This window comes from Physeter macrocephalus, chromosome 5 (assembly GCF_002837175.3).
Source record: "Physeter macrocephalus isolate SW-GA chromosome 5, ASM283717v5, whole genome shotgun sequence".
Taxonomy (NCBI): Eukaryota; Metazoa; Chordata; class Mammalia; order Artiodactyla; family Physeteridae; genus Physeter; species Physeter macrocephalus.
The window spans coordinates 22123774-22151435 of NC_041218.1; the positions used below are offsets into that span (position 1 = coordinate 22123774).

At 42.7% G+C, this 27662-nt stretch overlaps 1 long non-coding RNA gene across 20 annotated transcripts in view; it reads left to right on the forward strand.

Annotated features, from left to right (window-relative positions):
- LOC102991851 (uncharacterized) overlaps positions 1 to 27662 on the forward strand; it is a 286698-nt gene that overhangs the window by 144680 nt on the left and 114356 nt on the right. For 16 of the 20 annotated variants that reach the window (XR_008617318.1, XR_008617324.1, XR_003679726.2 and 13 more), the window contains one exon: positions 122 to 560. The exons of 3 other annotated variants lie outside the window; for them this stretch is intronic. This is a non-coding gene — a long non-coding RNA (uncharacterized lncRNA). Of the gene's footprint in view, positions 1 to 121; positions 561 to 741; positions 2461 to 27662 lie in introns of those variants that run through there. One more of the 20 variants, XR_008617329.1, reaches the window with a different exon arrangement.

Below are 27662 nucleotides of genomic sequence, written 5' to 3' on the forward strand. Positions count from 1 at the left end.
CTGATCTAGGATTCTTAAATGCAGTTTTAGAGAGCAAGATATGACCCAGCACACGGCAAATGCCAATCACCATCACCAGTAAAACACTCCTTCTAATTTTGTACCTTTCGCACTTATTTAGACAGGCGTCGATGTACGAGAAAGTTAATGGTGCAGAATGCTGCTGCCTGCGTGGTTCTCGTCTTAATACATTTTCCAGCCTTGAACCTGAGAATGCCAGAGGCTCAAGTCTCTGAATGCTCGTCTGAGCCATTATCTGCTGGTGGCCTGGTTCCTGAGCTAACAAGTGGGTGTCCCAGGCGTGCGTGTGGTAATAGCAGCAGTGGTGCCACGTGGCGCCCAGAGGTCGCCTTGGTCTGTCCTGGAGATTCCTGGTCCTCGGTGAAGCTTCTGAGTTGAACTGTGAACTTGGGGCATCCTGAGAAGCGCAGGCATTTTGGAGTTCCACAGCAAACCTGGATGTTAAGTGTAAACACAGCTTATAAAGTGAAAGCAGGGGCCTTGAGGAAGGGAATTACCCTCATCTCGTTCCCGACCTGCTTACTGTGCTGGAAAACAAAGTAAGTTTTGTTTGTTTTTAGTCAGTCTCTCCTACATGTTTTTCTTGCTAACATGATTAAACACTCAGTGTCTGGCAAATGCCAAGGTTTTTTTTTTCCTTTTCATTGGGAAGTAGGAGATGAAGTTTGTTAAATAGCTGATTGCTTCTTTTATCTTTTCTGTCTCTCTTCCTGTATCTAGCCTGCTGGCTGGCTTGTTAAGAGGTAGAAAGAGACTGAAATTTATCATCAATGAGAAGACAAAAAGTTCTCTTTTTTTCTCTTTTTAAATGGTTCAAGAACTTTGCCATTAATTAAATGACGGTGACACAGACAAGGCTTTTTACGTGGTGCAGCCAGGAGCACATCTAGCAAAACAGCCCCAGTTCACTGCCCTTATTTCCATTGGGAAGCAGGAAGGGTGCATGTACAAGACAGGTATGAGGACGGGGGTGTCTGCACGTGGGAACTGCAGACACTAGGTGGGAATGGCTCTTGGATAAAAGGCTGTAATTTTAAAGCCTGTCAGGAAATGGAAAGGACCTGAAGAATACAAATTATTGGGAAAAAAATTTAATATAAAAATGGGATAAAATGTGTAAAGTCCTAACCGAATTTTTCCTTCATGTTAGAAAGTTTCGTGCCTTGTAGATTTATAGAAAATATGTTTAATAACTTTAAAAAATAATAAAGAGGCTTCCTCTCCTACATAGAAGATTCTGTGACATAAGCCTAATTCTGACACTTGGCCCCTCTCTTACGTTTTTGTTTGTTTGTTTTTTATGCTGATCCTGTCTCCAAAGATGTTACATGGCTTGATAAATTTTTAATACAAAGTTCTGTGGTTTTGAAAATGCAAAACGAATAGAAATGCAGAGTGGTGTGTGATTTGTAATTAAAATTATCCTTCCTCATAAAGTGGACTGCTTTTACCGGAGAATTTTCTTGACTTCTCTGAACTTAAAACAGTGACACTTTGAAGGTAGAAGGGGGCAGCATGTCTGTAGTGTGGCGTTGGAAAGCAGAAGTCAGGGGTCTTACTTCTAAATCTAGTGTGGAATACAGTGTGAATTTAAGTTCGGGCTTCTGTGCCGTGGGAGTTCCCATTTTATCTCAAAGTGGTGATGGTAGGACTTGAGGTGTCTGTATTTCATTTGAAACACTCCAGGCTCCCTGTATGAATGTCTGTGAATTATTAATTCAGCAAACATCTTTAAGTACCTTCTTTCTGTATAGTGTTGTGTTCAGAGCTATAGTTTTTCACAATTAAATTTACAGAGATTTGGTTTATAAATCAAAGATTGAGAACAGTTTGAAACAAGGGCGAATGAGCAGAGCATTGCCATCGAAACGGTTTGTTAAAGATGGTGCCAAGTGAGCAGGGCTGTCCCCTTCTGAGCTGCCCCTCCTAATTAAAGGGGAAGGTGGCTGCCATCTGTCTTCTTTCATTCAAGGCAGTAGGGGGTCTGGGGTGGAAGGAAGCAACCCCCCCTCTTATTTTTCTCCCACTCTTTTTTATAGCCGGCTTTCTCCCTAGTCAGTGACCCAGAAGGTCATTGATGATCTGTCTATCTCAGAATGAATAGTAACATAAGCATGCAAGGCACTTGCAAAAAAAAAAAAAAAAAAAGTTTATAACATGAATTTATCCATTTAGAATTCTGCTTGAATTATGTCTGAGAGTATTGTAATCCCGTTGTTGGTGTCATTGTCCCTTTTGTCGCTGAGGACACTACTGGCAGAAAAAGTGGGGGGTTCTCCTTTTATTGATTTTGTTTTTTCATGAAAAATGGTTTACACTCCACCGGGCATAATGTAGAAGATGGCAGCCTGTAGCTGTCCAGTGAGGATGTACAGGAATATTATTCTTATCAAAACCAAGGACACCTGTTAATTATATATATATATATATATATACACATATCCCTATATATATATATATCCCTATATATATATATATATATATATCCATATATATATATATATATATATATATATATATATATATATAAAATCTCAAGGGAAATTGTGGACAAAGAGGTTAACAGATCTCCAAGATACTCAGTGGTCTACTGGTCTACTGCAGCTTTTTTGGTCCAGTCATTGAAATAACGTACATTGATTGTCCTTCAGTTAAGCAATAAGCCTTTAAACCTTTTCTCATGAGAATAGGTTATTGGAGAGTTTAGTTGTAGTTTGGGGTCATGGCTTTAACTGCTTTTGAAACGTAGAGTATTCTAACAAAGTGATTGAGCTTTCTTGCCTCGTTTTCCACACCTTTAAATGGAAGAAATACGTGCTGCTTTTAAAAATATTTAAGAGAATATGAAATAATACTTTCTGTCTTTGATAGAAAATTTATTGTAACTGAAAAATTCTAAAATCTTTGGTTATTTTTGTTTTCAGTTTTCATATACAAAAACTAGCAAAGTGCCAGCAGTTATCTAAAAAGATTTGGTCCTTAACACACTCTGTTAAGCCTCCCCAAGCAGTAGATAATGGACTTCTCAGAATATGCTGATTTTTAGAACTCTTTGTGATGTGGAAATGTGTTTCTTAAACCCATAGCAATATGTTTGGAAAGCCCAAATGTCAGAGTCATTGTCTGTAATTTTATTTAGAGTATTTTTTCAAATTTGTCATCAACCTGTAATGAGGTTTCTTGAAAACTAAGGTGTGCTTATGTTGTTGAATGTTGGGAAGAGCAGTCTGTAGATTCTGGAGACCCTGACAACAGTTTGTATGATTGGATGATACCTGAAAAGTAGCTCATTTCCTAATCACTGAAGGGTACACGGTGCTGAGCGGGCGGGTCTTTTGGGCTTTTTCATGTAATTTGGACATTGAAATAGATGCTTCCCTAACTATCTTTTTAAAGTTGTGATTTACACTAATTTGTTTTTACCCATCAGTATCTATTTCAGGGCAACTAAATAAACGAATTAAATGAAGCACATGTATAAGATGTGACTCTAAAATAATGCAATTAATATTTTAACTCACAGAGCAAAAGACACATAGACACGCAAATGGATGTTGCCTCCTTAAAGTACTGTGTTAGCTGGGAAGAATTTGAACTTCTCCTACAGCGATGCCATCTTTGCCAAGGACACATTCAAAACTTCTTTCGCCATTGCCTTAAAAGCCTCCCATCCTTTTTTATTATCCACAGTGATGGGAATTCTCTGGCCTTGGAGGGTAGGAAGGAGCCAGTAGTTAGGTCTGATGAAAAGGTTTATGATCCATTAACTGATTTGAGTCATTGATTCATGTAAACATTTACTGAGCCACCGACTACATTCCAGCAGTCAGTACTGCAGATTCAGAAATGGGCATGTCAGGGGCCTGCCTCCAGGAGGACAGTTGAGTGGGATAAATGACATATAAAGAGGTAACATCACAGATTGACAAGTACTATAACAGAGATACGCGGTGCATGGTGTTGCCAGAGCCCGGCGGGGTTGAAGGGGGGGAGTTAAAACTTGATGGAAAAATGAGGATTGTTGTGTACATGATTTATAAGGTGGCTTATGTAATAGAATTTTGGAAATGAAAGCCCTGAAAAACACCTTCTACTTTAAGGATAAGGAGATGGGAATTTTATTTCTGAAATTCTTTAATTCTCAGCTAGTTGAAAGCCTTATGAGAAAAGGTGTTCATTCTGTAATAGACATCTTTTTTTTTTTTTAAACAAAAGAAGTTGTGGCTATATAAAAGGTGAGGTCTGAAAAAGATTTTGGACATTGTTAGAATAACTCCGTGTTCTCCAAAGGAGATTATTTTTTGAGGAATGATTCTTACTTACGTGTTAAAATTGAGTACTTTTGACACGTTAAATATACCGAAGCATTACATGCCATATTGATTGCTGAGAGTAGCTGTCTAGCTTTCGGGAGACAGTGGACTTGAAGCTGGCCTGCATCCTAAGTATATGGTGGGAGAGAAAAGGCTTCCTCAGGTCTTCTTTCGTGTTTTATTCCTCGGGGACAGAATTTCTGTCCCACAGCCAGTAGGTGATCTGCCTGTGGATAAGTTCATTTAACAGTTATTTGTGGAGTGTCGCTCTATGCCAGGCACTGTTCTAGGAGCTGAGCAGAAGCTTGATGATTGCAGCCTCCCAGGTGCTGGTACATCCTCAGCAGGACCCTGTGGGTGTGCACATTTCAGGTGCCGTTTCCTGGGTGCCTTTCCTGAGCGTGACACCGTGGGCCCGGACGTCATGCTGCCTGCGGAGAGCTTGGAGCTAAGGTTCCGTGCACAGATAAACATAGAGAAGAGAGATAAAATGTATAAAAGAAAAGAGATAAATCAAACACACTACACATTTGTAGATGAGATTTTTCTCAGGCTGGACCATCAAGAAATGCATCATGGATCGAAGAGGCTTTGGCCGGACAAAGCAAGGTGCTGTTGGACTTGAGGACTGCGAGGGTCTGAGTCCGAGGACACATGAGCAGAGACATATAGAAAGGGATGGGAAGTGCTGGTGCACAGAGTGGGCAGTGACTAATGTGTTGTTGCTGGGCAACAGTGTGTGTATAAGTGACTAACGGGAACAGAAGGCAGCCAAGGTCAGTTGAGGCTGACCCAGGAGGGCTGTGAAGGCTTATGACTAAACGATTTAGACTGCATACTAAGTCACGGGAACAGTTGAAGAATTTCGGTCAGGTGAATGACAATAGGATCTTCTGGAATCAGTGTGTGGGGTGGCCTGGACAGTGAGAAAACCCTAGGCAGGGAAGCCCAGCAGAGCTGCTGTGATGTCCAGGAGGGAGGTGCAGGGGTCCTAAGTGAGGGGGCATGACTGGAATGGGCCTGGATGTGAGGGGTTGCCTGGCGGGGAGGAGGATAGAAGCAGAATTAGTCCAGATTTTTTTTTTTTTAAATATTCATGGTTTATTTATTTTGGCTGCACTAGGTCTTCGTTGTAGCTTGCAGGTTCTTTAGTTGTGGCATGCATGTGGGATCTAGTTCCCTGACCAGGGAGGAAACCCAGGCCCCGTGCACTGGGAGTGCGGAGCCTTAACCACTGGACCACCAGGGAAGCCCCTACTCCAGATTTTTGAACTCAGGTGCCATTTGTTATTTGTGTCATTTGCCAGGCATTTCACATACATTATGTCATTCAATCTTAGACTAATCCTATGAGGTTGGTATTTTTGCCCTTATTTCAGAGATGAGAAAACTAAGGCTCGGAGAAAGGTTTGTCTAAAGCTGCCCAGCTAATGGGATATAGAGCAGCATATTCCAGGTATCCCTGATTTCCATACCTGTTCTCTTTCTACTGTACTAGGTTTTGAAGAGAGCAGATGTGAGAGAGAAGATGATCCCTACCCACTTGGTGCATGTTCAGTTTAGATACTAGTAAGACATCCCTCAGGCAACTGGAGTTGTGGAGCTGAATCTCAAGGACAAAGTTAAGAGGATCGGAGACAGGGATTTAAGAATTAGCTGCGTGCTCCTTTATTCAGCACATACTTGTTGAGTGTCCTTATGGACGAGCACTGCGTGGCAGTGCTGAACGAGAGAGCCGTAGTCTTACCCTACAGAACAGGCTGGCGAGGGAGACTCCATGCTGCGGGGTGACTGTAATGTAGTGGCGGGGGAGTGCAGATTTGCTATGGGAACACCGACCCGGGGGACCTAACCAAGTCTGGGGACCAGGAAGTCTCTGAAGGAAGTTATAGTACTTGACATGACACTCGCATGATGAGTGCCAAGGTAAAAAGGAAGAAAAAGGCATATCCGGGTAGGAGAACTAGAAGGTACCAAGACCCCAGAGGCAAGAGAGAAGCATGATACATCTGAAGAACTGGAAATTATGTGGTGCTGAAACGGAGAAAACAGGAGATAAGGCGAGAGAGGTGGGCAGCAGCTAGATCAAGAAATGCCCCAGAAGCTGTATTAGGGGATCTGATCATCTCGTTAAGGACATGGGAAGTATTCATGGGTTTTAAGCACTGGGGTGATGTGATTAGACTCATGTTTTAGAAGGACCATTCTGTCTGCTGGAGAATAGATTTTAGGGAAACAAGTACCAAAAGCAGGAAAACTGGTCACGAGTTCATTGGAGAGAGGATTCTAGATGAGAGGTGAGGGTGATCCAGATAGAGAGACTCTGGTTGATGTTTAAGAATGGTAGACATATGGAATTTGCGGGGTTGTTGGATATGGGAGATGAGGGAGAGAGAAGGATAAAAGTTAACCTGTAAGTTTCTAACTGGGCAGCTGGGTTGTTGCTGGTGCTTTCCTAGGGGACACGGTGGAAGGATCAGATGTGGGGTTTAGGATTATTAGGTTTGGTTATCCGAAGTAACCAACTGGTATCCTAAATAATTAGTAAAAGGAGCTGAAGGAGAGGGGATCATGGTCAGAGAGAGGGACATCAGCATGTACTAGTTCAGAAGTGAAGCAGTTCAAGTGATAGTTAAAAGAGAGCAAGGTCATTGGGGTGGACAGGTCCAGAGGAGGGGAGAGCTGGCCGTGGGATATGAGGAGGTTAAGGAGCTAACAGACCCGTGCTGGATGGGTGTTCATGTGCAGGTTAAAGTCACGCAGGTTGCTGGCAGGACTTGGAGTGGAGATGGTCAGCGTGTAGGTTGGTCACTACCTGCTGCGTAGGTATGGAGGTTGGGCACTGAGGTGTGTGAGTTGAAAACGTGATTTCCATGGACTGCGTGCACAGCGTCAGAGAGAGAAGAAGAACAGGAGCACGAGGAGAGAATGAATGGGACCTGGGACTCACCTCGAGAGGAGCTAAGGGGTGGGAGGAGACCACGGAGGAGCTTTCAGGGGGCAAAACGGGGAATTTCAGAGTCCTAGAAGGCCAGTGGACGTTGGTGCTGGGGAGAGGAACTGTTGAGAGGTGCCCCACTAACGCAGGGGTAAGGAGGGGAGGACTGTGAGGGGCCTTCGGATTGCTGAGCCCAGAGTCCTGAGTGCCTTTAAGGGAGAGGTTCATGGAGTGAGGGGGGCGGGGCCTGCAAGATGTGGAGGAGTGAGTGGGCAGCAAGCATCACCAACACGAGCAACAAATTTTAGGTTGAAAGAAAAGACAAAGAATCTTCTGGTAGCTGGAGGGATAGAATCTGTTGTAGCATCTAATAGTCCTGTTGTTTTATATCTTTTGACAATCTTCTAGTATTCTCTGCTGTGTGTCTTTGGTCAAATTATTTACCCTTTCCCTGCTTCATTTGTAAAATGAGAACCTGCCTTGTGGGGTTGTTGTGAGGATTAAATGAGTTGCAAAGTAGTGCCTTGCACATAGTAAGTGCCATATAAATGGTGGTTAATAAAAGCAAAGTAGGAAGCATGTATATCAAGCATCACATTTTGGGCACTTTTCCCTGAGTGTTCACATTAATTCTGTAGTGTAAGTGGCAGTGACCTCATTCTACAAACAAAACAGAGGCCTGGAGAGTTTTAAGGAACTTATTCTAGGTCATGCTGCTAATGAGTGGTAGAATAGAGAGACAGGGCTCCTTTGACCTGACCGAAAGTCGATTGTCCTCCCACTGGATCATGCTTGTGTGTGCCCTCGGGCTGTGGCAGAAAGAAAGTTGGACTTGGAGCCTTCCTCGGCCAGAAGCTGGGGAGCAGTTTTACATGGGGTGTGCGCTGTGCACTCTGCATGTCCCGCACCCTGTTCGTTTCACTCATTTGTCTTATCTGTCTGGCCCTTATAGGTACTGAGTTTGCAGCCCTTGTTCTAAAGGCTTGTCCTTTCTGTGGACTGGAGTACATTCTCCTGACTCTTCCTACTTACTATTCAGATACCATCTTCTATGTCTGCTTTCAAGGTTTTTCTTCAGCCTTAGAATTCATCTCTAAAGAAATGGGTGCCTCATCTGAATTTCTTGCCTCTAATCTGGTCTCAGAAAGTGAAGTTGCTGTGCATTCTTAGAGGCTTTTCCTGCAGCAAAGAATCATCTGAACACCATCTCTTCTGAAAGGATAGTGTGATGGTTAATTTTATGTGTCAATTTGGCTAGGTCACAGTACCCAGGTATTTGGTGAAACACCAGTCAAGAAGGTGTATAAAAATACCTGTTGAAGGTATTTTTAGCTGAGATCAACATTTAAATCAGAGGTGTTGAGTAAAGCAAATTATCCTCCGTAAGGTATGTGGGCCTCATTCAATCCATTGACGGCCTTAAGAGGAAAAGATTGTTGTCCCCCAGGGATGAAGGAATTCTGCCTCCAGACTGCCTGCCAGCTTGAGACCACAGCATCATCTCTTCCCTGGGTCACCAGCCTGCCCTGCAGATTTCGGATTTGTCAAACCCCACTGGAATTGGCCTAAGCAATTCCTTAAAATTCCATCTCTTGATCTCTGTCTCTTTCTTCCCCGCCCCCTCCACACCACATCCTATTGGCTCTCTTTCTCTGGAAAACTCTGACTAATATAGACAGGAAGATACAGAAATTTAAACTGTTCACCTGCTGTTGATATTAGCAAAAAACGGCATCAGGCCTCTCTCTAGGCATTCCTGGTGGAGATGTATATTGCTTGTCGTGTAGATGCGGAGAGTGAATTACAGAAGGGATGTGGTGCACCCAGTGTGATGCAGAAAGAAGATGTGAGAGCCAAGGAGAGGACTCCCGACTCCTTGGGTGTGGTTCAGTTGCTCTCTTGCTGTTTGGCTCTCACATGCTTATTAGCAGCATAATAAAGTTACTGGGTTTGCCAGGCATAATTATTGCTAGCATTTATAGACTCTTTTTCTAGGGCTCAGGTCTATTGTAATTGCTTCACAGATGTTAGTGATTTTAATTCTTACAACCACCCAGTGAGATAGGGGCTGATATTAACCCCCTGTTACCGATTTTAAACACCGAGCCCCAGTGAGCAGCATGGTTATTGCTGCACAGCAGGTGAGTGAGAGAGCCAGGCGTGGGGCCCGGGCAGCCTGGCTCCGGAGGCTGTGCTCTTAACCTTTCTGCTCTACTGCTTCTCAGTCTAATATGTCCTGAATGTAGCCTCTCATCTGTCCCTTTGGAGCCATCATCTAGAAGCTTCATCATGGTTAGTGGTGCTTTGGTAGGGCTTGTTTTAAAAGAGAAATGCTCTAAGTGATTTTTCAAGAGGCCTTCCAGTGGTACTCCCTTGCCTACCTCCTTGAGAAACAGAAAACATTCCCATTACAGCAACAGTATGGGGTATATTTTTAGCGACTAGACTTTCCTGTCTAGCTCAGTGACACTGATGGCTACCTGATTTGCCAGAAGTCATACAGAAATGTGATCAAGTGGTGATGTGGCTTAGTTCCTTGTCCAACAATTCGAGGTGTGTTCTGGGGAAGAAGGTGGCAAACCTCTTTGTGTGTGTCCTTCAGTTCTCTGAGGAAATAACCCTTGTAACTGTCATTTATGGGGCCTTTAGTGTGCCAGGGGGGCTGTTTTAAGTGCTTTACAAACATGCTCTCGTGGAAGCTTCTCAACATTATCATCCCATTTTACATATAAAGAAAGCAATAATTAGGGAGTTAAACAGTGTTTCCAGGGAAGGATTTAAACCTCATCTAATGACCCCAGCCGTGTTCTCAGTCACTCTGCTGTACCTCTGCTGCCAGCTCCCTGGTGTCCATGAGGGCAGGAACTCTTTTTTTCACTGAGTTCATCATCAGATTTCTGCATCTACCAAGTGCAGTGCCTGACACGTAGTAGGTTCTTATATGTTGAGTGACTGACGGACTCACTCTGTTCTCTGAGGTCACTCCCAAATAGCCATGGGAATGGGGAGAGAGGGTATTACTGACGCATGTGGATTTAGCCCTCAGGCACCTATTTGAGGATGTTTTCTCCTCAAGATGAGCCTATCAGCCTGGGCTTCAGTCAGTGCTACATGGCCCTGTCAGTAACTCTTCTTCCCAAAAGAAATCTGCATGATACTGTGTACATTCCTGTCATTAGCATTCCGGACCGACTTTTCATAGCTGTTATGCCACACTGGTCTAGGGCAACATCTGAGTAATTCTGGTGCTTTTAAGGAATCATCAATTATGTTTTTGTTTGTTTGTTTTGCGGTACGCGGGCCTCTCACTGTTGTGGCCCCTCCCGTTGCGGGGCACAGGCTCCGGACGCGCAGGCTCGGCGGCCATGGCTCATGGGCCCAGCCGCTCCGCGGCATGTGGGATCTTCCCGGCGGGGCACGAACCCGTGTCCCCTGCATCGGCAGGCGGACTCTCAACCACTGAGCCACCAGGGAAGCCCTTTTTTTTTTTTTTTTTTTTGCAAAATTATGTATTTTCAAAACATTCCTTAAACTCTCTGTTTCTTTAATTATTCCAGGTTCCTCTTTGTCTCTCTGTCTGTGTCTTTCTCTCATGCATTCTTGGTCTCGCTCACATGCACACACACACCCCTTAGTTTGTCACCTACCTATCTCACAAACATATATATCTCCTTTCTTTATTAGTAAAATACGTGGTATACTTGGAAAACCACTTTGTAAAATGAAACTGTATGATTTATATTTATATTTTGTCTCATTTTTTTCTCCAAATTCCTTTCCTTTGCTTCTCATAAATGAAAACTAGATACTGTATTCAGTACCATTTATATAAGCTTATTTTTCCTCTTGGAAATAGTAAGTTATGATGATGTTGACTGAAAAATTACTGTTGATGTTAAGAAGCCTTAGAATTTACATCCAACTCAAGGCCATGCAAAAATGCAGATTCACTCAGTAAACACTCACTGACAGCCTCCTTTGTGCCAGACTTCACCTCCTCTTAGCTTTGGAAAGCTTCAAAGTGGGGCAGTTTATGTTTGGGAATGACCAGTTTAAAATAGCAAGACAGATATAGGCAAGAATCTAACTTTCAGAAATTTAAATGGGGGACGGGGTCGGGGGGTGGGGCGGAAGCATGCATCAGAACAGATCACAGTCTTATCTTATTGGAGCTCCAAAATTAATAAGTACATTTGAAAGACGTACTCTGTCAACCTTCTTAACAGAATTTTTGCTGGCACTCCTCTTTTTGAATCTCTGTTCTGAATCGTTTATTCTTTTTTTTAGTAAGGAGGAAGAAAAAGTTCTCCTTAAGAATTCATTAGAAATTAACATTAATCTCAGCATTTAGTGTTCTTCAGAATATGATGATAAAGACTGATTTGAAAGGGCAGTGCTTAGTTTGATCAGCCATGGAAAAGGAGGACAGGCCATGGTCCTGGCCAGCGCATCTTCGCCATGGTGGAAAAATGGTGTTGCTTTAATTGTAATTCTTTCATTCCCTTCCTTGCCAAGCCCACTGGCTTCTGTTATAACATGTGGCGACTTCTCCCTTGGAGACTAACTCAGTCCAAGTTGCCATAATATTTAGGATCAGTTACAAAGACATTTCTTCCCCTAAACCCATGCCAAATCTAAATCAAACTGTCTTCTCCTCCCTGGCCATTCAGATAGATCCAGTTCCTATTTGAAAAGCACAAGAAATGCACAGGCCTCTTTTTGTTTCATTGCCTGTTCGAACAGATAAATAAACAAGGCACATCATGCCTAGTGCTGCTTTGAGCTTGGTCACTTCCTTCTAAAATAGACTCTGATGCTGTGTTCGTTTTAAGAATTTGCAACTTAGATGCTCTAGAAAAAAGAAAGCATATACTTTAAGTCTGTCTACAATAAACTGCCGCTATCGGTGCTGATGGGGGAGATAGGGTAACTCCAAAATCATGGGCCTTCACCAGGTGAGGTGCTGAGCTTCTCTTGGACAAGCCTCGAGAGACCCAAGACCGGGCAGGACAGGGAGATGTTCTCATCCTTAGCGGCCTTGGATCGTCCACCTGCTAAACAGGGAACACTAAACAAGTAATATCAATCAGTCCATTTTGTTTTTAAGAAAGAAAGCCTAGCGAAATAGAAAAAAGATCCCTGATAAATAAATTTGTTCTGACCTCTAAACCTAGTCATTTTTTCCCTTGGCATTTGATCCATGTATTACCTATGTGTTTTATTCATCCTTGTAAAAATAATTATATTCCATAACCCAACTTTATTAGTATACATTAATTTCTTCATATTTTTAGCAAGATTTACTCTCCTTCACTGCTTAGTTTGTTTTAAAGTATAACTTTCAACACAGTTCATTTTTACGGGTTGTATTTCTGTCTTTTTAATTTGTTGATTATTTGATATATACAAAAGATTATGCATAACATACAAGTAAGCTGTAAAGCACAGTTGTTAAAAATGTACTCCAGTGACCCACCGCCTACTTTTAAGAACTAGGATGTTACAAATGCTTCTGGATCCCTCTGTGAACTTCCTTCCCACTATTCTCCAGCTTCCTTATAATTCTGAAATTTGTGTTTTTAATTCTCTCAATTTATTTTAAACAAACATAAATTTTTATCACACAGGTGTGCGTTGCTAAAGGTATTTTGAGATACATAAAAAATGGTGTCACACCATGTGTAGTTTTTTGTAGCTTATGTTTTCCCCCCATATTATGTTTATAAAAGTCACCCATGTTGTTGGGAGTATAGCTGCAGTTCCTTTGTATACATTGCTGCAGTGTTCCAGAGGTGTGAATGTATCACAGTTTACCCATTATCTTGTTTATGGGGAGAGGGGAGAAAAAGAAGGAGTTCTGTTTTAGTCATGTTGACTTTGAGATGCCTGTTGCAATTCCAGTGGAGATGTTGAGTTGGCAAGTGGATATTCAAGTTTGTATTTCAGGGGAGAGGTCTCAGATGGCGGTACCAGCATGCAGATGGCCTCTAAAGCATTATTTCTCCAGCCGTTTCTGGAATGCTATTTAACCTATTGATTTGAGATTTTTATTTTAAAAAAAGTTTTTATCTTTCTTTTTGCTTCTGGTCTTTCCAGTCTGCCTGGTCACTTTGCTGAAGTGTGACTTGTAAAAGAATAAATGAGGAGAATATGAGCCTCAAAGAAAACAGGGGAAAGTGTCTTGCAAACTCTAAAGGGGTGTAGAAGGTTAGGTATTTTACTATTACCTCTCTCAGGGAGTTTCATTCATTCCAACTGGAACTCTATATAAATTTGCTTTGGAAACTGAAAAAATATATACTTAATAAATTATTACATTTGATTTTAATACCTTGTTAACTTTTAGCTAATAGCTAATGTTCACCTAGTGTTTACTTGACAAGAATTAACGCATCTAATCCTCACAACATCCTGTGACAGGTAGATGGTATTTATTCATATCTTACAGACGAGAAAACTAAAGCTCGAAAATGGTAGACTCAGGATTCGAATCCACAGAGTTGGCTCCTAAAAGCTGTACTCTTGCCTAATATGTGGGACTGCCCCTCTTTTCAAGGACAGGTTTCAACCAGTTCCTTCAGCTTCAAGCTTTCAAAAATTTTATGGTCACATTGCAGCGTGGCCACCTTGAGCCAGCTACAAAACAGCACTCAAGGCCCTGGGCCCTGGCAAAGGGCCTCGTCTGCACTGACTTAGTAGTGCCACTGGACCAGCCTCACACCTCACAGGGCACTGCCCACCTGCCAAGTGTCCACTCTGTGCCCGTTTAAAATGATGCACTTGATTTAAGTTCCCTGCCTGAAGCCACCCAGTGAATCAGTAGTGGGCCAGGGACTATGATCCGGGTCTCCTGCCTTTCAGGCACCGCATTTGTTTTGTGTTAATAAACCGTATTTCTCCAGGGGATCTGGCAGAAATTTGAAAGTGCTTAATTTTACTGCAATAAATACTGAGAATCCTTTTTAAAGCATTGAAACCAAGCCCCAGGCAGGGAAAACATTATTTGCTCTCAGGGCCTTTGACAAACTCACCTTGGCACTGGGATTAGATCATAGATCGCTGGCCTTGATTCCATCTCCCAGTGGAGCTGGCTGAAGGGGTCAGGACCTCTGCTGTGGCCACAAGGCAGCAGTTGGACCGGGAAATCCTCTTGCAAATGAAGCTGGAACGCATGACGTCCTACCCACAGAATCAGCATGTCACAGCTGATTGCCATCGGGGGTGTGATGGGGAAGGTTACATTCCTGGGACATTGGTGATACAGGTCAGGACCCAGGTGAATTAGCCCAGCAGTCAGAACTGACACCTTTCTGCCTTTCTTGCTCTGTGATGGGTGCCGTGCAGTTAACTTGCTATGGTTGTGAACGTGCCATATTTTCTAAACCCTAGTCAGTCGAGAAGAAATTATAGGCATCCAGAAGGGAGAAAAAAAAAATCTGAATCATAAAGTACTTGAGTGCAGAGTGTACAGGGAGTGATTTTTTTATTTTGTCATCAGAAGAATGCTAGATGTATTGTAGACCCTCAACCGATAATACTTCTGATAAATTGATAGAGAAAAACTGAGAGAAAGGATTGAGCAAGATGAAAGCTGACTTGCCAAGGTTGGTCTGGTTGTGTTCAGATGGGAGCTGGGGTTGAATGTAGTTTTCGCAGGAGACGCACAACGTTAAGGTGCACAAGGGCATGCGTTATTTCTTTTAATTCTCTTAATTCCCATGGCAGCCACAGATGATGGGAGTCGAGGTTCATCTCTGCCCTGACAGAAGGGCTTTAGGCATTTGTGGCAAAAACGGACCTGATTAGGTCTGCGCTTGGCTCAGCAGGTTAACTTTCCTGTCGGTAACTGTTCCTAGACAAGATGCTTCAAAACTATGATGATCGGTTTGGGCTTGTCTGTGTTCACACTTTCTCTGCGGTGCAGATGATTTTGTTGCCACTTCCTGCGGCCCTGCCGGTTCAGAGCCTGAGCAGTGAACAGCCTGGCGGCCAGATGAAGCAGCAGACGCAGCCTTTAAGACCTGGGGCTGCAGCCTGACTCTGTCAGTCACGGGCTGTGTAAACTCAGGCGAGTCCTGCTCAGTCCTGTGTTGATGGCAGTGCCCCATCGTACCCTCATAGGATATGCTGCGTGAGGAGAGGACTCCTTGGATTCTCCCCCTGGAGCCCGGTGATAGGAGGGGTCACGAGCATCCTCTTAGTGACACTACCTGCCTTCCTAGCTGATGTTGTCCTCTGCCCCCAGTGACCCTGCTTATTATTGGTAAATGATTTCCTCATTGACAGGCATCCTTTACCAGAAGCTACATTTCTGTGTAGGTGGTAAAAATGAGAAGAGTTGCCTGAGAACTAGTTCTGCCTTCACATAGATATATCCAAAGTTAAAATGGGGCTTTGTGTTTCCAAGAGATGCTGAATGAATAAAAAGGGAAGAAATGCTGGACCTTGGTCACAGTTCTTAAACTGTTCACTTAAGAAACACAGCTCTGTCTGTATTTGCACACAGGTAACCTGAAAAGTCAGTGAGCAGAACTACCTGCTGTAGTGGCTGTTGTACAGATAAAACACGAAAGGTCTAGGAGCTAAGTATTCCTTACTTTTGTGCCCCCGTGTCACATGCATAAAAGTTTTAATTTCACGCTAAAAGATCACTTGGGGTGGGCTTCCCTGGTGGTGCAGTGGTTGAGAGTCTGCCTGCCGATGCAGGGGACGCGGGTTCGTGCCCCGGTCCGGGAGGATCCCGCATGCCGCGGAGCGGCTGGGCCCGTGAGCCATGGCCGCTGAGCCTGCGCGTCCGGAGCCTGTGCTCCGCAACGGGAGAGGCCACAACAGTGAGAGGCCCGTGTACCACAAAAAAAAAAAAAAAGAAAAAAAAAAGATCACTTGGGGTTATTGTGAGATTTGTTGAGATAATAGTTATAAAGAATTTTGAATTCTATAAATGAAAAATCTGATGAAACTGTAAAAGTACTCCTTGTCTTTGCTAAATAAAACCAGTGTAGCTGCTGTTGCAACTATTTTTTTCCTTTCCTTCCCTCCCTCCCTTCTTCCTCTTACTACTTCTTCTTCCCACCCCACCCCTTCCCCACCCTCCTTCCATCCATCCCACGGTGTTGATATAAGGATAACACAGACACTAATCCTGCCTTCATGGAATTTACAGACTAGTGGAAGAAACAGGCAGTGTACAAATGCACAAAGGCAACTGCAGGTTATGATGTGCTATGAAGAAAAGAAGCATGTACAGTAAGAGTCTCAATAAAACCTTGTGTTTGCCTCTCCGTGTACATATTAGAAATTAAGGAGAGTGACAGAGCTGTTCTGTTGTCACCTATTGGAGGGTAGATTTGTAAGCATAAAGACTGGTTTTAGAGACTTCCCTGGCGGTCCAGTGGTTAAGACTCCATGCTTCCACTGCAGGGGGCACAGGTTCCATCCCCAGTTGGGGAACTAAGAAGATCCCACATGCCACGAGGCATGGCCAAAAAAAAAAGGGGGTTGGGGAACTGGTTTTATAAAGCTACCTACTACGGAATCACTCTTGGAGATTAGTATTATGAGTTTGTTTCCATATAGGTAAATGATAGATAGATAGATAGATAGAAAGTTAGTTTTTCCTAACAAGCACAAAAGACAATTTGTGAAAACCGATGTCTCACGTGTGCATTGTAGGGTTGGATGGTGACTGTTGGTTGAGTTGTAATAACCTGGAGGAGAAGCTTTTATTTTATTGGTTACAAATAAGTTTAGAGCAAGGCTGTACGTATTCTCTGCCGCTTTCAGAGGAATTTGGAAAGGGAGAGCTCATTTCTGTGGTGTTTATGATAGCTGTCTGTTCCTAAAGAAGATTTCATGGAAAATTCCCATCAGTGTCCTTAGACTGAAATCAGGGATCGGGTCTGCTGTTCATGTAAGACTCAGTGGGCAAGAGAGCGTGGAAGGAAAGCCACCGCCCCCCTGAGGGTGGCCACCCTGGCCGGCAGGTCAGCCAGCTCAGGCTTAACTTCTGAACGTGGATACCTCTGCACATGTGCTGGGAGCTGAATGTGGATACCTCTGCACACGTGCTGGGAGCTGAACGTGGATACCTCTGCACATGTGCTGGGAGCTGCTGGAATCAGTGAACTTCCTACTTCCTGTCACCTGAAGAGAGGGCTCTGGAGCTCGGGTCCTTCCCAAGTCTCACCACTAAAGTGAGCAAAGATAGTGCCTTCAGTTCAGGTAACATGTCCAGGGTTTAAATTCTCACAATCCATCTTTGAGTCCCCTCGGGACAGACCTTGTCTCTTCTTCTTTGGCCCTTCTGACTATAAGCAGCCAGGATTTTTAAACCAACTAACCTTGAAAGATTTCCGAACAGAGGAGAAAATTAGAGCAGAAACCTATTAAAGCTGAAAGTTACCTTTAAAATTACCTTTTCTCATTAGGAGTAGAACACTAGATCATTGAAAGTTTGTTCATGTTTGTGACTGATTGTATATTTAAATAATTTAAAACTCAGTACCTCATTTTAATGTTGAGTTCACTTCATGTCCATATCACCACCATCATTTCCATGAGGTTCTAGGTCTTTTGTAAAGAAATTAAACACAGTACTTTCTTTATGACATGAATTAAATCTAGATCCCAATGATATTTGGCACCTTCTAAATACCCAGATGGGCACAGCGTTTGCCTTGAAGTGAAGACGTGCGTGGGGTTTTAATCACATCATGTTTTATTTTTTCTCCTTTAAATATCGCCTTTTCAATAGTTGCTTCTTAATGAATGACTGGTTGTTTACTGTGGTTTATAACCAAGAATTTGAACATTAAAAAATTCTAATCAAAATACAGATGGAAAAAATTTTCCCTTTCAGTCTCTCATCTTTTATATTAGAATAAAAATAATTTGTCTTCCTTTTGGAAACTTAATAGTTTAAGAAATCCCATCATTCTCTTCTTGAAAACTTAAGTTTAATAAATCAGTTCTGAGGAAATTTAATTACAGTTCTTAAACTATAAAAAGCTCTTATAAAATAAAAACAAGGGTAAGGCTAGAATAAGTTTCACCTCTTGAGCATAACTGTCATTTGAAGGAAAATGCAGTTAACAAATAATTTTTGCTGTATCTTCTCCATTGTTTAATCACTGAAAATACTGGGATTTTTTTTTTAAACAGCAGAAACAAGGCACGGAATTTGTTCTTTACCCAGGTAAAGATCATTTGAGTCCAAAGACCAGATTGCAAAACAGGCCTCAGATACCTACAGAGGACGAGAGATGTTCAAGACAACCTGAAGGCAAGAAGGGGTGGGGTGGGTTCTGTTGTAGGGGGTCTTAAATGAGAATTTTGTATCAGAATTATACCCTCTTTTATCTTTGAAAGTGAGTATATCTTCATGGCAGATTATTCTCTTGAAATAAGACAGACCCGATGACCACAGGGAAGTTATGCTTTGGGAGTGCTCATCAAATTAAGAAAATAGGGACTTCCCTGGTGGTCCAGTGGTAAAGATTCCATGCTCCCAGTGCAGAGGGCCTGGGTTTGATCCCTGGTCAGGGAACTAGATCCCACATGCTGCAACTAAGAGCATGCATGCTGCAACGGAGACCCAGTGCAGCCAAATAAATAAATATTTTTTTAAAAATCAGGAAAAGAAAGAGCTTATAAAAGGGGCCAAGTAGCTCAGAGGTGTTGTTCCTTCTGCTGAACTTCTCTTCTAAATACGAGCACAGACTCGTAAGAGCAGGTGTTTCCATTGCCCTCTGTGTGTTGTGCTGCTACAACACACACACCTCAAAGACGTCCCATCAGCTCCTGGTTTTCGAGCCTCGGCTGTCCCAAAGGACGCTGAGCACTGTGGGTTTTAAGCTAGGGTTAGGGTTTGGTGAAAGTTGTTATTGCTGCAAAGGCAGAGGGCTGAACTTGGGCAAACATGTGGCAACAGAAAGCTGTTCTCTGTTCCATGAAAGCAGTGGCATGATGCTTTCAGATCCTGCTTGCAGATTGCCCGGTAGGTCTACAGTTAGCATTGCATTTATAATGGAAATAAGTGATCCGACACTCACATAGCTAAATAAAATTTATAATTTTGATGTAAGGTTGGAAACATGAAAGATCATGCTTTTCAAACTGCTGTGATGACTTAGACAACTCATTTTAGATAATGGTGAATTAAGCCCGCCAGCCATCTGAACATTTTTCACCCATTTGTTCAAACACCTTGCAGTTGGGTGCTAAACGTGCGTGTTTAATTGCTTGAACTTAAATTATAAAATCCCTAAAGGATGTTTTTATCGTAGAAAATAAGTCTCTCGCAAAAACTGTCTGCCCGCTCTCCTGAGCTCCTCGCCTCTCTCAGGACGTCTGTGGCAGTCCCTCTTAGAAGAGGTCCGCTTTGAAATACAGGAAGTTCAGCTCTTCGGGGAAAATGCAGAGGTCTGAACTGTGAGCACCGTTACTCCAGGCGTTCCCTGGGGAGTCCACTTGGTCAGAAACAAGCTTAATGCAAGAGCTGTAGTTTATCCAGGTTTCTTGAAGGTGATGATTAACATGGTCAAAGGTCTGTTTCATCAGCCCAGAGGCCGCCTCTGTTCTTAAGCTCCAGCCATTCACCTCTGCTCTTGCTGACTCTGCAGCCACAGAAGATACCAGAACGGGATGAACATGGCCCTGCAACAGAGCAGGGCACTCTTGGCTTGAGCCTTTTTATTTGTCCCTCCAGCGGTTCTTAGCTGTTGTGACGTCAAGGCTGCCATTCAAAGCAGAGAAAAAGGAAACCGTGGCCTCTCTTCGCATCAGTAGCCTGGACAAGCCGTTGTTTCTCAGGCATCCACAACGCTCTCTGTCTGGCAGAGCTGTGCATTCCATGCCTGGGTGACCTGGTTAAATGGAGGAAACCAAATGCTCTCCGTTGAATGCTCTCCAAAACAAGCATTCCACCCTGAGCTTCTGAAGCACAGGCTTCACTGCGTCCGAGGACTGTAAATGGAACTGCAGCATTGCTCTGCATTATCTGCTTGCATATTCAGCTTCTGTGTAGTTTTAAAAGAGAGCATATCATTAACAATGGCCTTCGTTAACATACACTGCAACAACGACATTATGCTGCCTTTGGGGTCAGTGCTACAAAACCCTTTTTGGAAAACCAGTGCTGTGTTAAAAATCTTACAGAATCACAGTCAGAAGTTCAGAACCGCTGAACTGCCACTGGTTCTTCCCGTCCCACTTCTGCTCGCCGTGTCCCCAGTTTCAGATTTCTGAATTCTAGAAAGCTCTTGTATTTACCTACATATTTCTCATGGTGCATTTTTGTGCTTATATAGCCTCTGCATGTATATGAAAAAGAATCTCTGCTATACGGTGTAGATCACAGGCTCTGGATTTTTCCTTATGAAGAGTAACACCTCTTGCTTTTCAGAGAGAAGGAGCTATTTCAAAGTATCACAAAACCGCTCTGTTTAGTAACAAAAACCAAGATCCCTACAGCAAACTACCATCTTGCAAGGCCAAAAGCTCACTAATAATGTTCTGATCGCTTACTTACATGCCTCAGAATTCACCGACTTAAGACTCAGTCTCCCGAGGGCGTGCCTTCTTGGGTTTCTCTGGCACCAGAGACAACATTATTTTATTAGATTCTTGGAGGCGGACATGACAGTTACGAGAAAAAGCACAGCAATCACATTTTGTATTCCAGCGTTGTCTTGGTTAAGTCAATAATATGCTTTTGAGGTTTTATGTTACAAATCCCATTAAATCTTTCTCAAAACAACCCTTCTCTGAATGCTTGATTGAAGGATATTTGCAGAAACCAAAAACCATTTAATTAATTTTATACAGAGGTGTACATACACGTGTCAGGCGGGATCTTGATATACGTTGAGGCCTTTATAACTTGAATTATCATAAGACAAAATTCTTCCAGATTATAAACTCTTGTCTTCTGGGGAAAAAAGTAGAGATCTTCAGGTAACTAGATAAAGATAGAATAGGTGGAGTGAATCTTGTAAAGTTAGGATTTACACAGTTTACTAGACTGTGGTCTAGTTTTGCCTAGACAATCAGACTTGCCCAGAGGCTAGCCTAATGCCATATGAATGCCGTATCTATGCCACCATAGATACAGTGGTGGGACCAGGGCATGGAGCTGATGAGCCAGGTCTTCGTTATGGGTGCTTTGGGCTGGGTAAGCCTGAGAATCTTGAAATGAGAGGAAACCTAGGAGATTACTTCCCATTTGTGGGCTGGAGAATTAGTTCTCTTATTGTTCACTACTATTTGCATATCATTAATTCTTTTATTCTTCCTTTTTCTATTATTCCCATTTCAAGAGGTCCTTGTTATCTGAAGATAACTGCTCCAAGAAAACTGTTACTTTTAGAGAATTGACTTAAAACTGAATCAGATATTATTTTAAACAAACAGCAAAATTTAAAAACAGATTCTATTGGGATTTAGTCTTGGAAAGTTAAAAAAAGTTGAATCTCAGTTTGTTTTACATTATATAACAGAAATTTGGGCTATGATGCAACAATATGCTATTTCTTAGACCAAAGATTGTTCACTTCTGTGGCAGAATCATAAAGAGGGTGATTTTTGTTATAAGCATTTAATTTCCCCAAGGACCTCTCTTAATCTTTTGATACACAAACCATTCTCTTGAAGAGCCTACCTCTCCTATAATCATCTCTGTTGACTTTTGCTTCCTCAGTTGTTAACTGTTCAAACTCCCTTTGATCCTTATTTGTCAGTGACTGTGTGTGACTCATGCAGTTCCCCAGCATCGCTTTTATCAGCTATGTGTAAAACTGCAGTTTCTGTTACAAGTGAACTACATTGTATTTGCATTTTTATTCTGTAGTACTGAGCAGCCAAGAAAGTGGGCAGGAATAGATGCCGATGTTAACGAGGACTGAACACTAAGTGATCACTTTGTCGTTTTTTTATATTCTGACGATCGGTGCTTTCTTTTTGCATCCTGGTAACTACTGGGACTCAGAGAATGATCATTCAGGTAGTTAGGGACACCCCCCCCCCTCGTAGTATGGTACATTTAAAGCACTCAGTATGGCTTAGTGGGCTTTTTAATCAACCACATGTAGATTTGTATGCCATTCCTGGCACTTATTAGATTTTATAACCTTGGGTGAGTTATTCGCAGAACCTCAGATTCTTGGTGTGTAATGTAGAGTCATAAAGCCAACCTTGTGGAGTGGTCATGGGGATTAGAGCCCACATATATAAAATTCCTGGGTAATGCATAGCGCGTGTAGCTCAGGAAATGATCCACGTTAGGGTCACTCTTGCAGTTGTGCGGTGCCGTACATTTTATGAGACTTTCACATTCAGTTCGGGTTGAAGAACTTAAACTTTAGCAAAGTCACTGAAAATTTTTAAGCTGTGCATTTACCTGAGGAAACTAAGTTTCAGAAGGTCATATTTGGTGACTGTGTATGTCCCAGATTAGATCATATCATTTGATAGCCATTTCCTTCATGCTGTAGATGAGAACACCAAGTTCCAAGGAAACCGCATAACTTTCTCAGGACCACATGGTTTGCATCTGGCAGAGCCAAACCCAGAATCCAATCTTCCTACTCTTTACCGTGTTTTTCTGCCACCCAGTTGCTCGTTGGCAAGTGAACCAATTACAAAGGCTGTCATAGTTGTCCAGGAACAAAGTGATAAAGGTCCGACATATTTTTTAGAATCGGGAATGGGCGGGAGAGGACAAAGGCAGCAGTCACTGGAAACAAGTGCTGATTAGACTTGGCGACCGATTGGCTCAGCTCTGCTCCCTGAAGAAGGGTTAGGGTCCAAGTTCTCAAGCCTGGTCCTATGGCCATACAATTAATTCAGCTAAGATAAATAGACGTTATTGGTTTTGTTGTTTCTTGATGAGTTTGAAAGGACCACCCTGTCCAGATGGAAGTATGTAGGATTGAAGGTCGGAGAAGACGCCTGTGTGAAGAAATAACTTTGAGATTCTAATGCCAGAGAAGGAGCATTGAAACCATTGTGCTGTATAGAAGTATACACACCTCTGTGTGCGTGCGCGCGCGTGTGTGTGTTAAACTGGATTTTGTGACATGTTCCCAATTCAGGACTAAGCCACATTATAACTTACGGCTCAGTTATAATTACAAACTGTTATACCTTCATCAGAAAGAAGAGCTATTCCCATAGATTCTTCTGTGTCTGTGTGTTTGTTTTGTTGGATGGATCCTGCTGTGGCATGGAGAAACAGACTTTGCTGGGCCCTGTTTTGTAAACAAATCTGCTCACACACACTTTCTTCTATCATTGTATGTGTACGCTGGCTCTGCTTTTCCCACCAGACACACGGAAGCCTAGGAATTTAGAAGCTTGTTTTCTTTTAGAAATACGCAGCCATCAAAGAAAAATGTGGGCATGCATTTAAAATGTGCACATCTACCCTGTGTAAGTTTTTGACTCTTCACGATTCTAACTCTGGGCCATGAACTCCTCAAGTACATCGCAGCCCGATACACATACAGTACCCCGGGGAGGCATCCTAAAGCCACCTTAAAACTATTGATTGAGCTCAGTAAATAAGAGAAAGCTTTTTACCCTCCAAGTTCCCTCTGTGGGATTAGTCAGCCAAGATGATAAAGTATAATACTAGTTTTCCCAAGAAGAGGTGATTGGTGCCTTTCTTAGATTGGACTATGAACTTAGCATAATATATATTTATACAGTCACTTCCTACCTGTAGTTTTTTGCATGGTTTATTTAATATTCCAGCCAAGTTCAAGTTTTTATGACAGGAAGTATGTGAATGGTTATGACAGGAGTAAATAACATTTGATTTTATGATCACAGTACAGGAGGTAACTTTTCATGCCAAATAAATCTTTGGGGGGAAAAGTGCCCGCTTATAAATTTAACGTACATAAATTTCCCAGAATCTTTGCTCTCTTAAGGGGAAATAAAACCAGAATGTGGTCTTATTTCTTTCTCTTCGTAACTTTTCTTGTCAACAGATGTCTTTGTTTTAGGATGAGGTATTTTCGGGTATTTCGTTGTGACCCAGTATGACACGGAACCATTAAAAAAATTCTAAGTGAATATGATAAGGCCAAACGTTATAGAATAAATAGCATGAAAAGTTTGAATGCCCTAAGTAGGAAATGACTTTTTCCTTCAAGAGTAAATGACCAAATTATCAATCACCATCGAAGCCGAGGAGGCCCCAGCTTCCAATCCCTCTGGTTTCCGTGTTCCATAAGCACATGGGAAAGATAGTTTGTTTAACATCAGGTCTGCATATGAGCAAGTTTACAGAGAAAAGAAAATTGGATAGAACTTGAGTTATGTTCATCATAGGAGAACTTTGATAGAGGCTCTGTTTCCCTGACTTAAAAAAGAAGGAAAAAATAAACAGGAAGAAAAGATTTTTTTCCCCTCATCTTTCTCTTTTCTTCTTAAAGCCTGAGGAGCTTGTAGTGAGAAGAAAATGTCTGACACGTTTCTGAGGACTGATGTTACACATGCATGCGTCACATGAGTGAATGAATGCCTGACAGATCAAAATAATACTCAAGAAGTGCTTCCCAGTTCCGGGTGGCTGTGAGGCAGTGGTGCAGCGCCTGGTGATGGAGGGGCAAACCTTGCCTCTGTGCCGGGGATCCTCAGTCCACCACTCTGATTGAAGGGATCTCTAGATCCCTTCTGCCTCCAAAACTCAGTATCACAAATTTTGCAAAGAGGTAGTTTGCAAATTATACAAAGCTGTTCTCAGAGAACAAACTGATGCGTTAGAGTTAGCAGTACTCAGTTGTCATTAGTTTTCTTTCAGTCCTGCGGAGAATATGTTTGCATGTGACATGAGTAAAAATCTGCCTTGAGCAGTAGTTTTCAGGGCAGCTTTACTTAACACGCACCACAGCCTGGCGTGGCGGGCGGACGTGCTGATGGGAGGCTCCGAGCAGAGTGGTCAAGGTGAGGCTCCCTGGCTTTGAACCCTGACTCCACCACCTGCCCATTGTGTGACCGTGGTCAAACCCTTAAAGCCCCTGAGGCTCAGTGTCCTTATCTGTAGGATGGGAATAACCAGAAGAACTGAGCTTGTAGGGTTGCTGTGAGGATCGAATGAGTAGGTCCGTGTAGGTGCCTAAACCAGCCCTTGTAGTCAGGTTGCTGTCACCATGGACAAACTGGCTGAAAGAGGCTGGGTGACCTGGACCAGAGCAAAGCATCACCGGGGGAAGAGGCGGAACTCCAGTGCGAGGCCTCCCGACTTCCCCTGTTGGGTCTGGTGCCCTTCCTGTGTGAGGCCACACCCCAACGTTTCTATAAAAGGGCCACCAAAGAGTGCACTCCTTTCCGTTGTTTAAAAGGAAACTTTGAGTACACGTTAGCCGTGAAGAACATTTGTGACAGGGTTTTGTTTTGTTGGGGGGCATGGGGGGACAATGGGCCCAGAGGTCTGGAGAGCAAACACTGATTCTGTAAACTTGGGCTTGCAGGATGTCCACAGCATAGCAAATTAGAGCAGGACCTGGATAGTCCCTGTAGCTTAATCACATTCTGAATACCCACCCTTAGAAATAGTCCCCTCAGCCTTCCCCACTTACAGGAGTTCCTAGAGGGCAGCAGCTTCTCGGCAGCGGCCACATGGGTTGGGTTCATATTCTCCATACTGTCCCCGCGTGTATTTTTATGATCTTTATTCTGTTTTGTTCTACTTTTCCTTTCTCTTTTTGAAACCTCTGCATTGGCCACCCAGGACTTAAGAGGAACTTGCATAAGGCACAGTCTGAAACAGGAACAAACTGCACAGAAGCTTTGAGAACTTCGAGCATGTGTATGAACGTGACACAGTGGGAGGGGAAATTAGATATTCTCACATTTGAGTAAGTGTCTGGCCTCTAAGCATTCACCAAGCTCAGTGTCAATAGGAGTTTTTTAAGCTGTAGATATTTAAAACTGCACTCCCTCTAGGGTTCCTGTTGTTTAGACATCATACAGAGAGGTTGCCTTTACATTGAGCAAGTTCACGATGAGGTCTTGGGAGTGAGAACAGAGCGATGACTGTTGTGCAGTATTGTTGGTTTGAATCAGATCCTTAAGGACATTTATTGGTGCTGTTTTTTACTCATCCTCAATTTGAAGGTTATATTCACACCATGCATACGGTTTCCATACTCTTCTTTTTAAAATATCAGTTTTGGTAAAATTATAAAAGCATTTCACATTTGTGAAAATTTCCTTCCAGAGTATAAAACACAGACGGTTTTATTAAAATTTTTCACATGTATTCTTTATGTTTATCTTGAGTGTTCAACAATGAGAAATACAGGAGCTGGGGTAGAAGGTGTCACCACATTAGAAATTAAGGGCTGAGCGGTGCCGTGTAACAAATAACGTGAACACATTGGATCTGTTTGTTTTTATTCTTCAGTCCCATTAAGTGGAAGCTCGTGTTTTTCTCTTTCTGCCGGCATGAACTCCTCTGCCCCCGTACCCCACCATTCCCACCCAAGATAGAGGCACATAAACAGCCTGAAAATAAAGGACAGGTTTTTCTTTTAAGCTCCTCATTTAGCGAAATGTCTACAAGTCTCTTCAGAAAATGAGCTGTGTCACACTGATGCTCTCTAAGATGGAATAAAAGCAATTTTTCTTAGTTTGCCCAGTTATCAAGAAATTCTACTCTTCTCTAAGTGATCAGGTTTGGTTAAAGCCAAGAGAAATACAAAAGGTCACATCTTAGCCCTTCGTGGTCGGTTTTCAAGGGGCACTTTGGTGCGAAAATCACATGGTCACTGTTAATGTGAGGGGGTGTTAGAAATAGGTGTTTTTCTGCCCCCATCACAGACAAATCTGAAAATGTTCCCCCTTCTCCCAAACCCCGGGGATGGCACTCAGAGGCTGTGTCTTCAGCGTCTCAGCACCCAGTGGGGAAGATGATTTCCATATTTGAAATTTAGGGACAAACGAAAATAGCTCTTTTTCCTTGAAGGGTTAATGTTCTAAACAGCTTCAGATTGGTTCACTTGAATCTTAAAATTACTTTTCTGGTCACGCGCACTGAAGGTCTAAGCGTTTGTGAAATGTCTTTTTTTTTTTTTTTTCTTTCTCCTGATGCTGTTCTCTCTTGGCTGTCTTAATTACACAGGGGTTGAAAAACCAAATTAAAATTAGGCGTGGCTGGTAAACAGTGATCACGTTGCATGCTTTTAGCTTTGATTGCTTGTTGGAGTTACTTCTCCTCTGTGTATTGCTTTCCTCCCCACTTTTTTCTTTCCAAAGGAAATATCATAAGCTCTTTTAGAAGTACTCACAGGAAGTGAGTATCCATATGCTGGTTACTCGCCAGCAACTGAGCGTTGACAGGTGGAGAGTGCTGCTGCCCTCCTCCCAGATTTATTTGAACCTTTCTG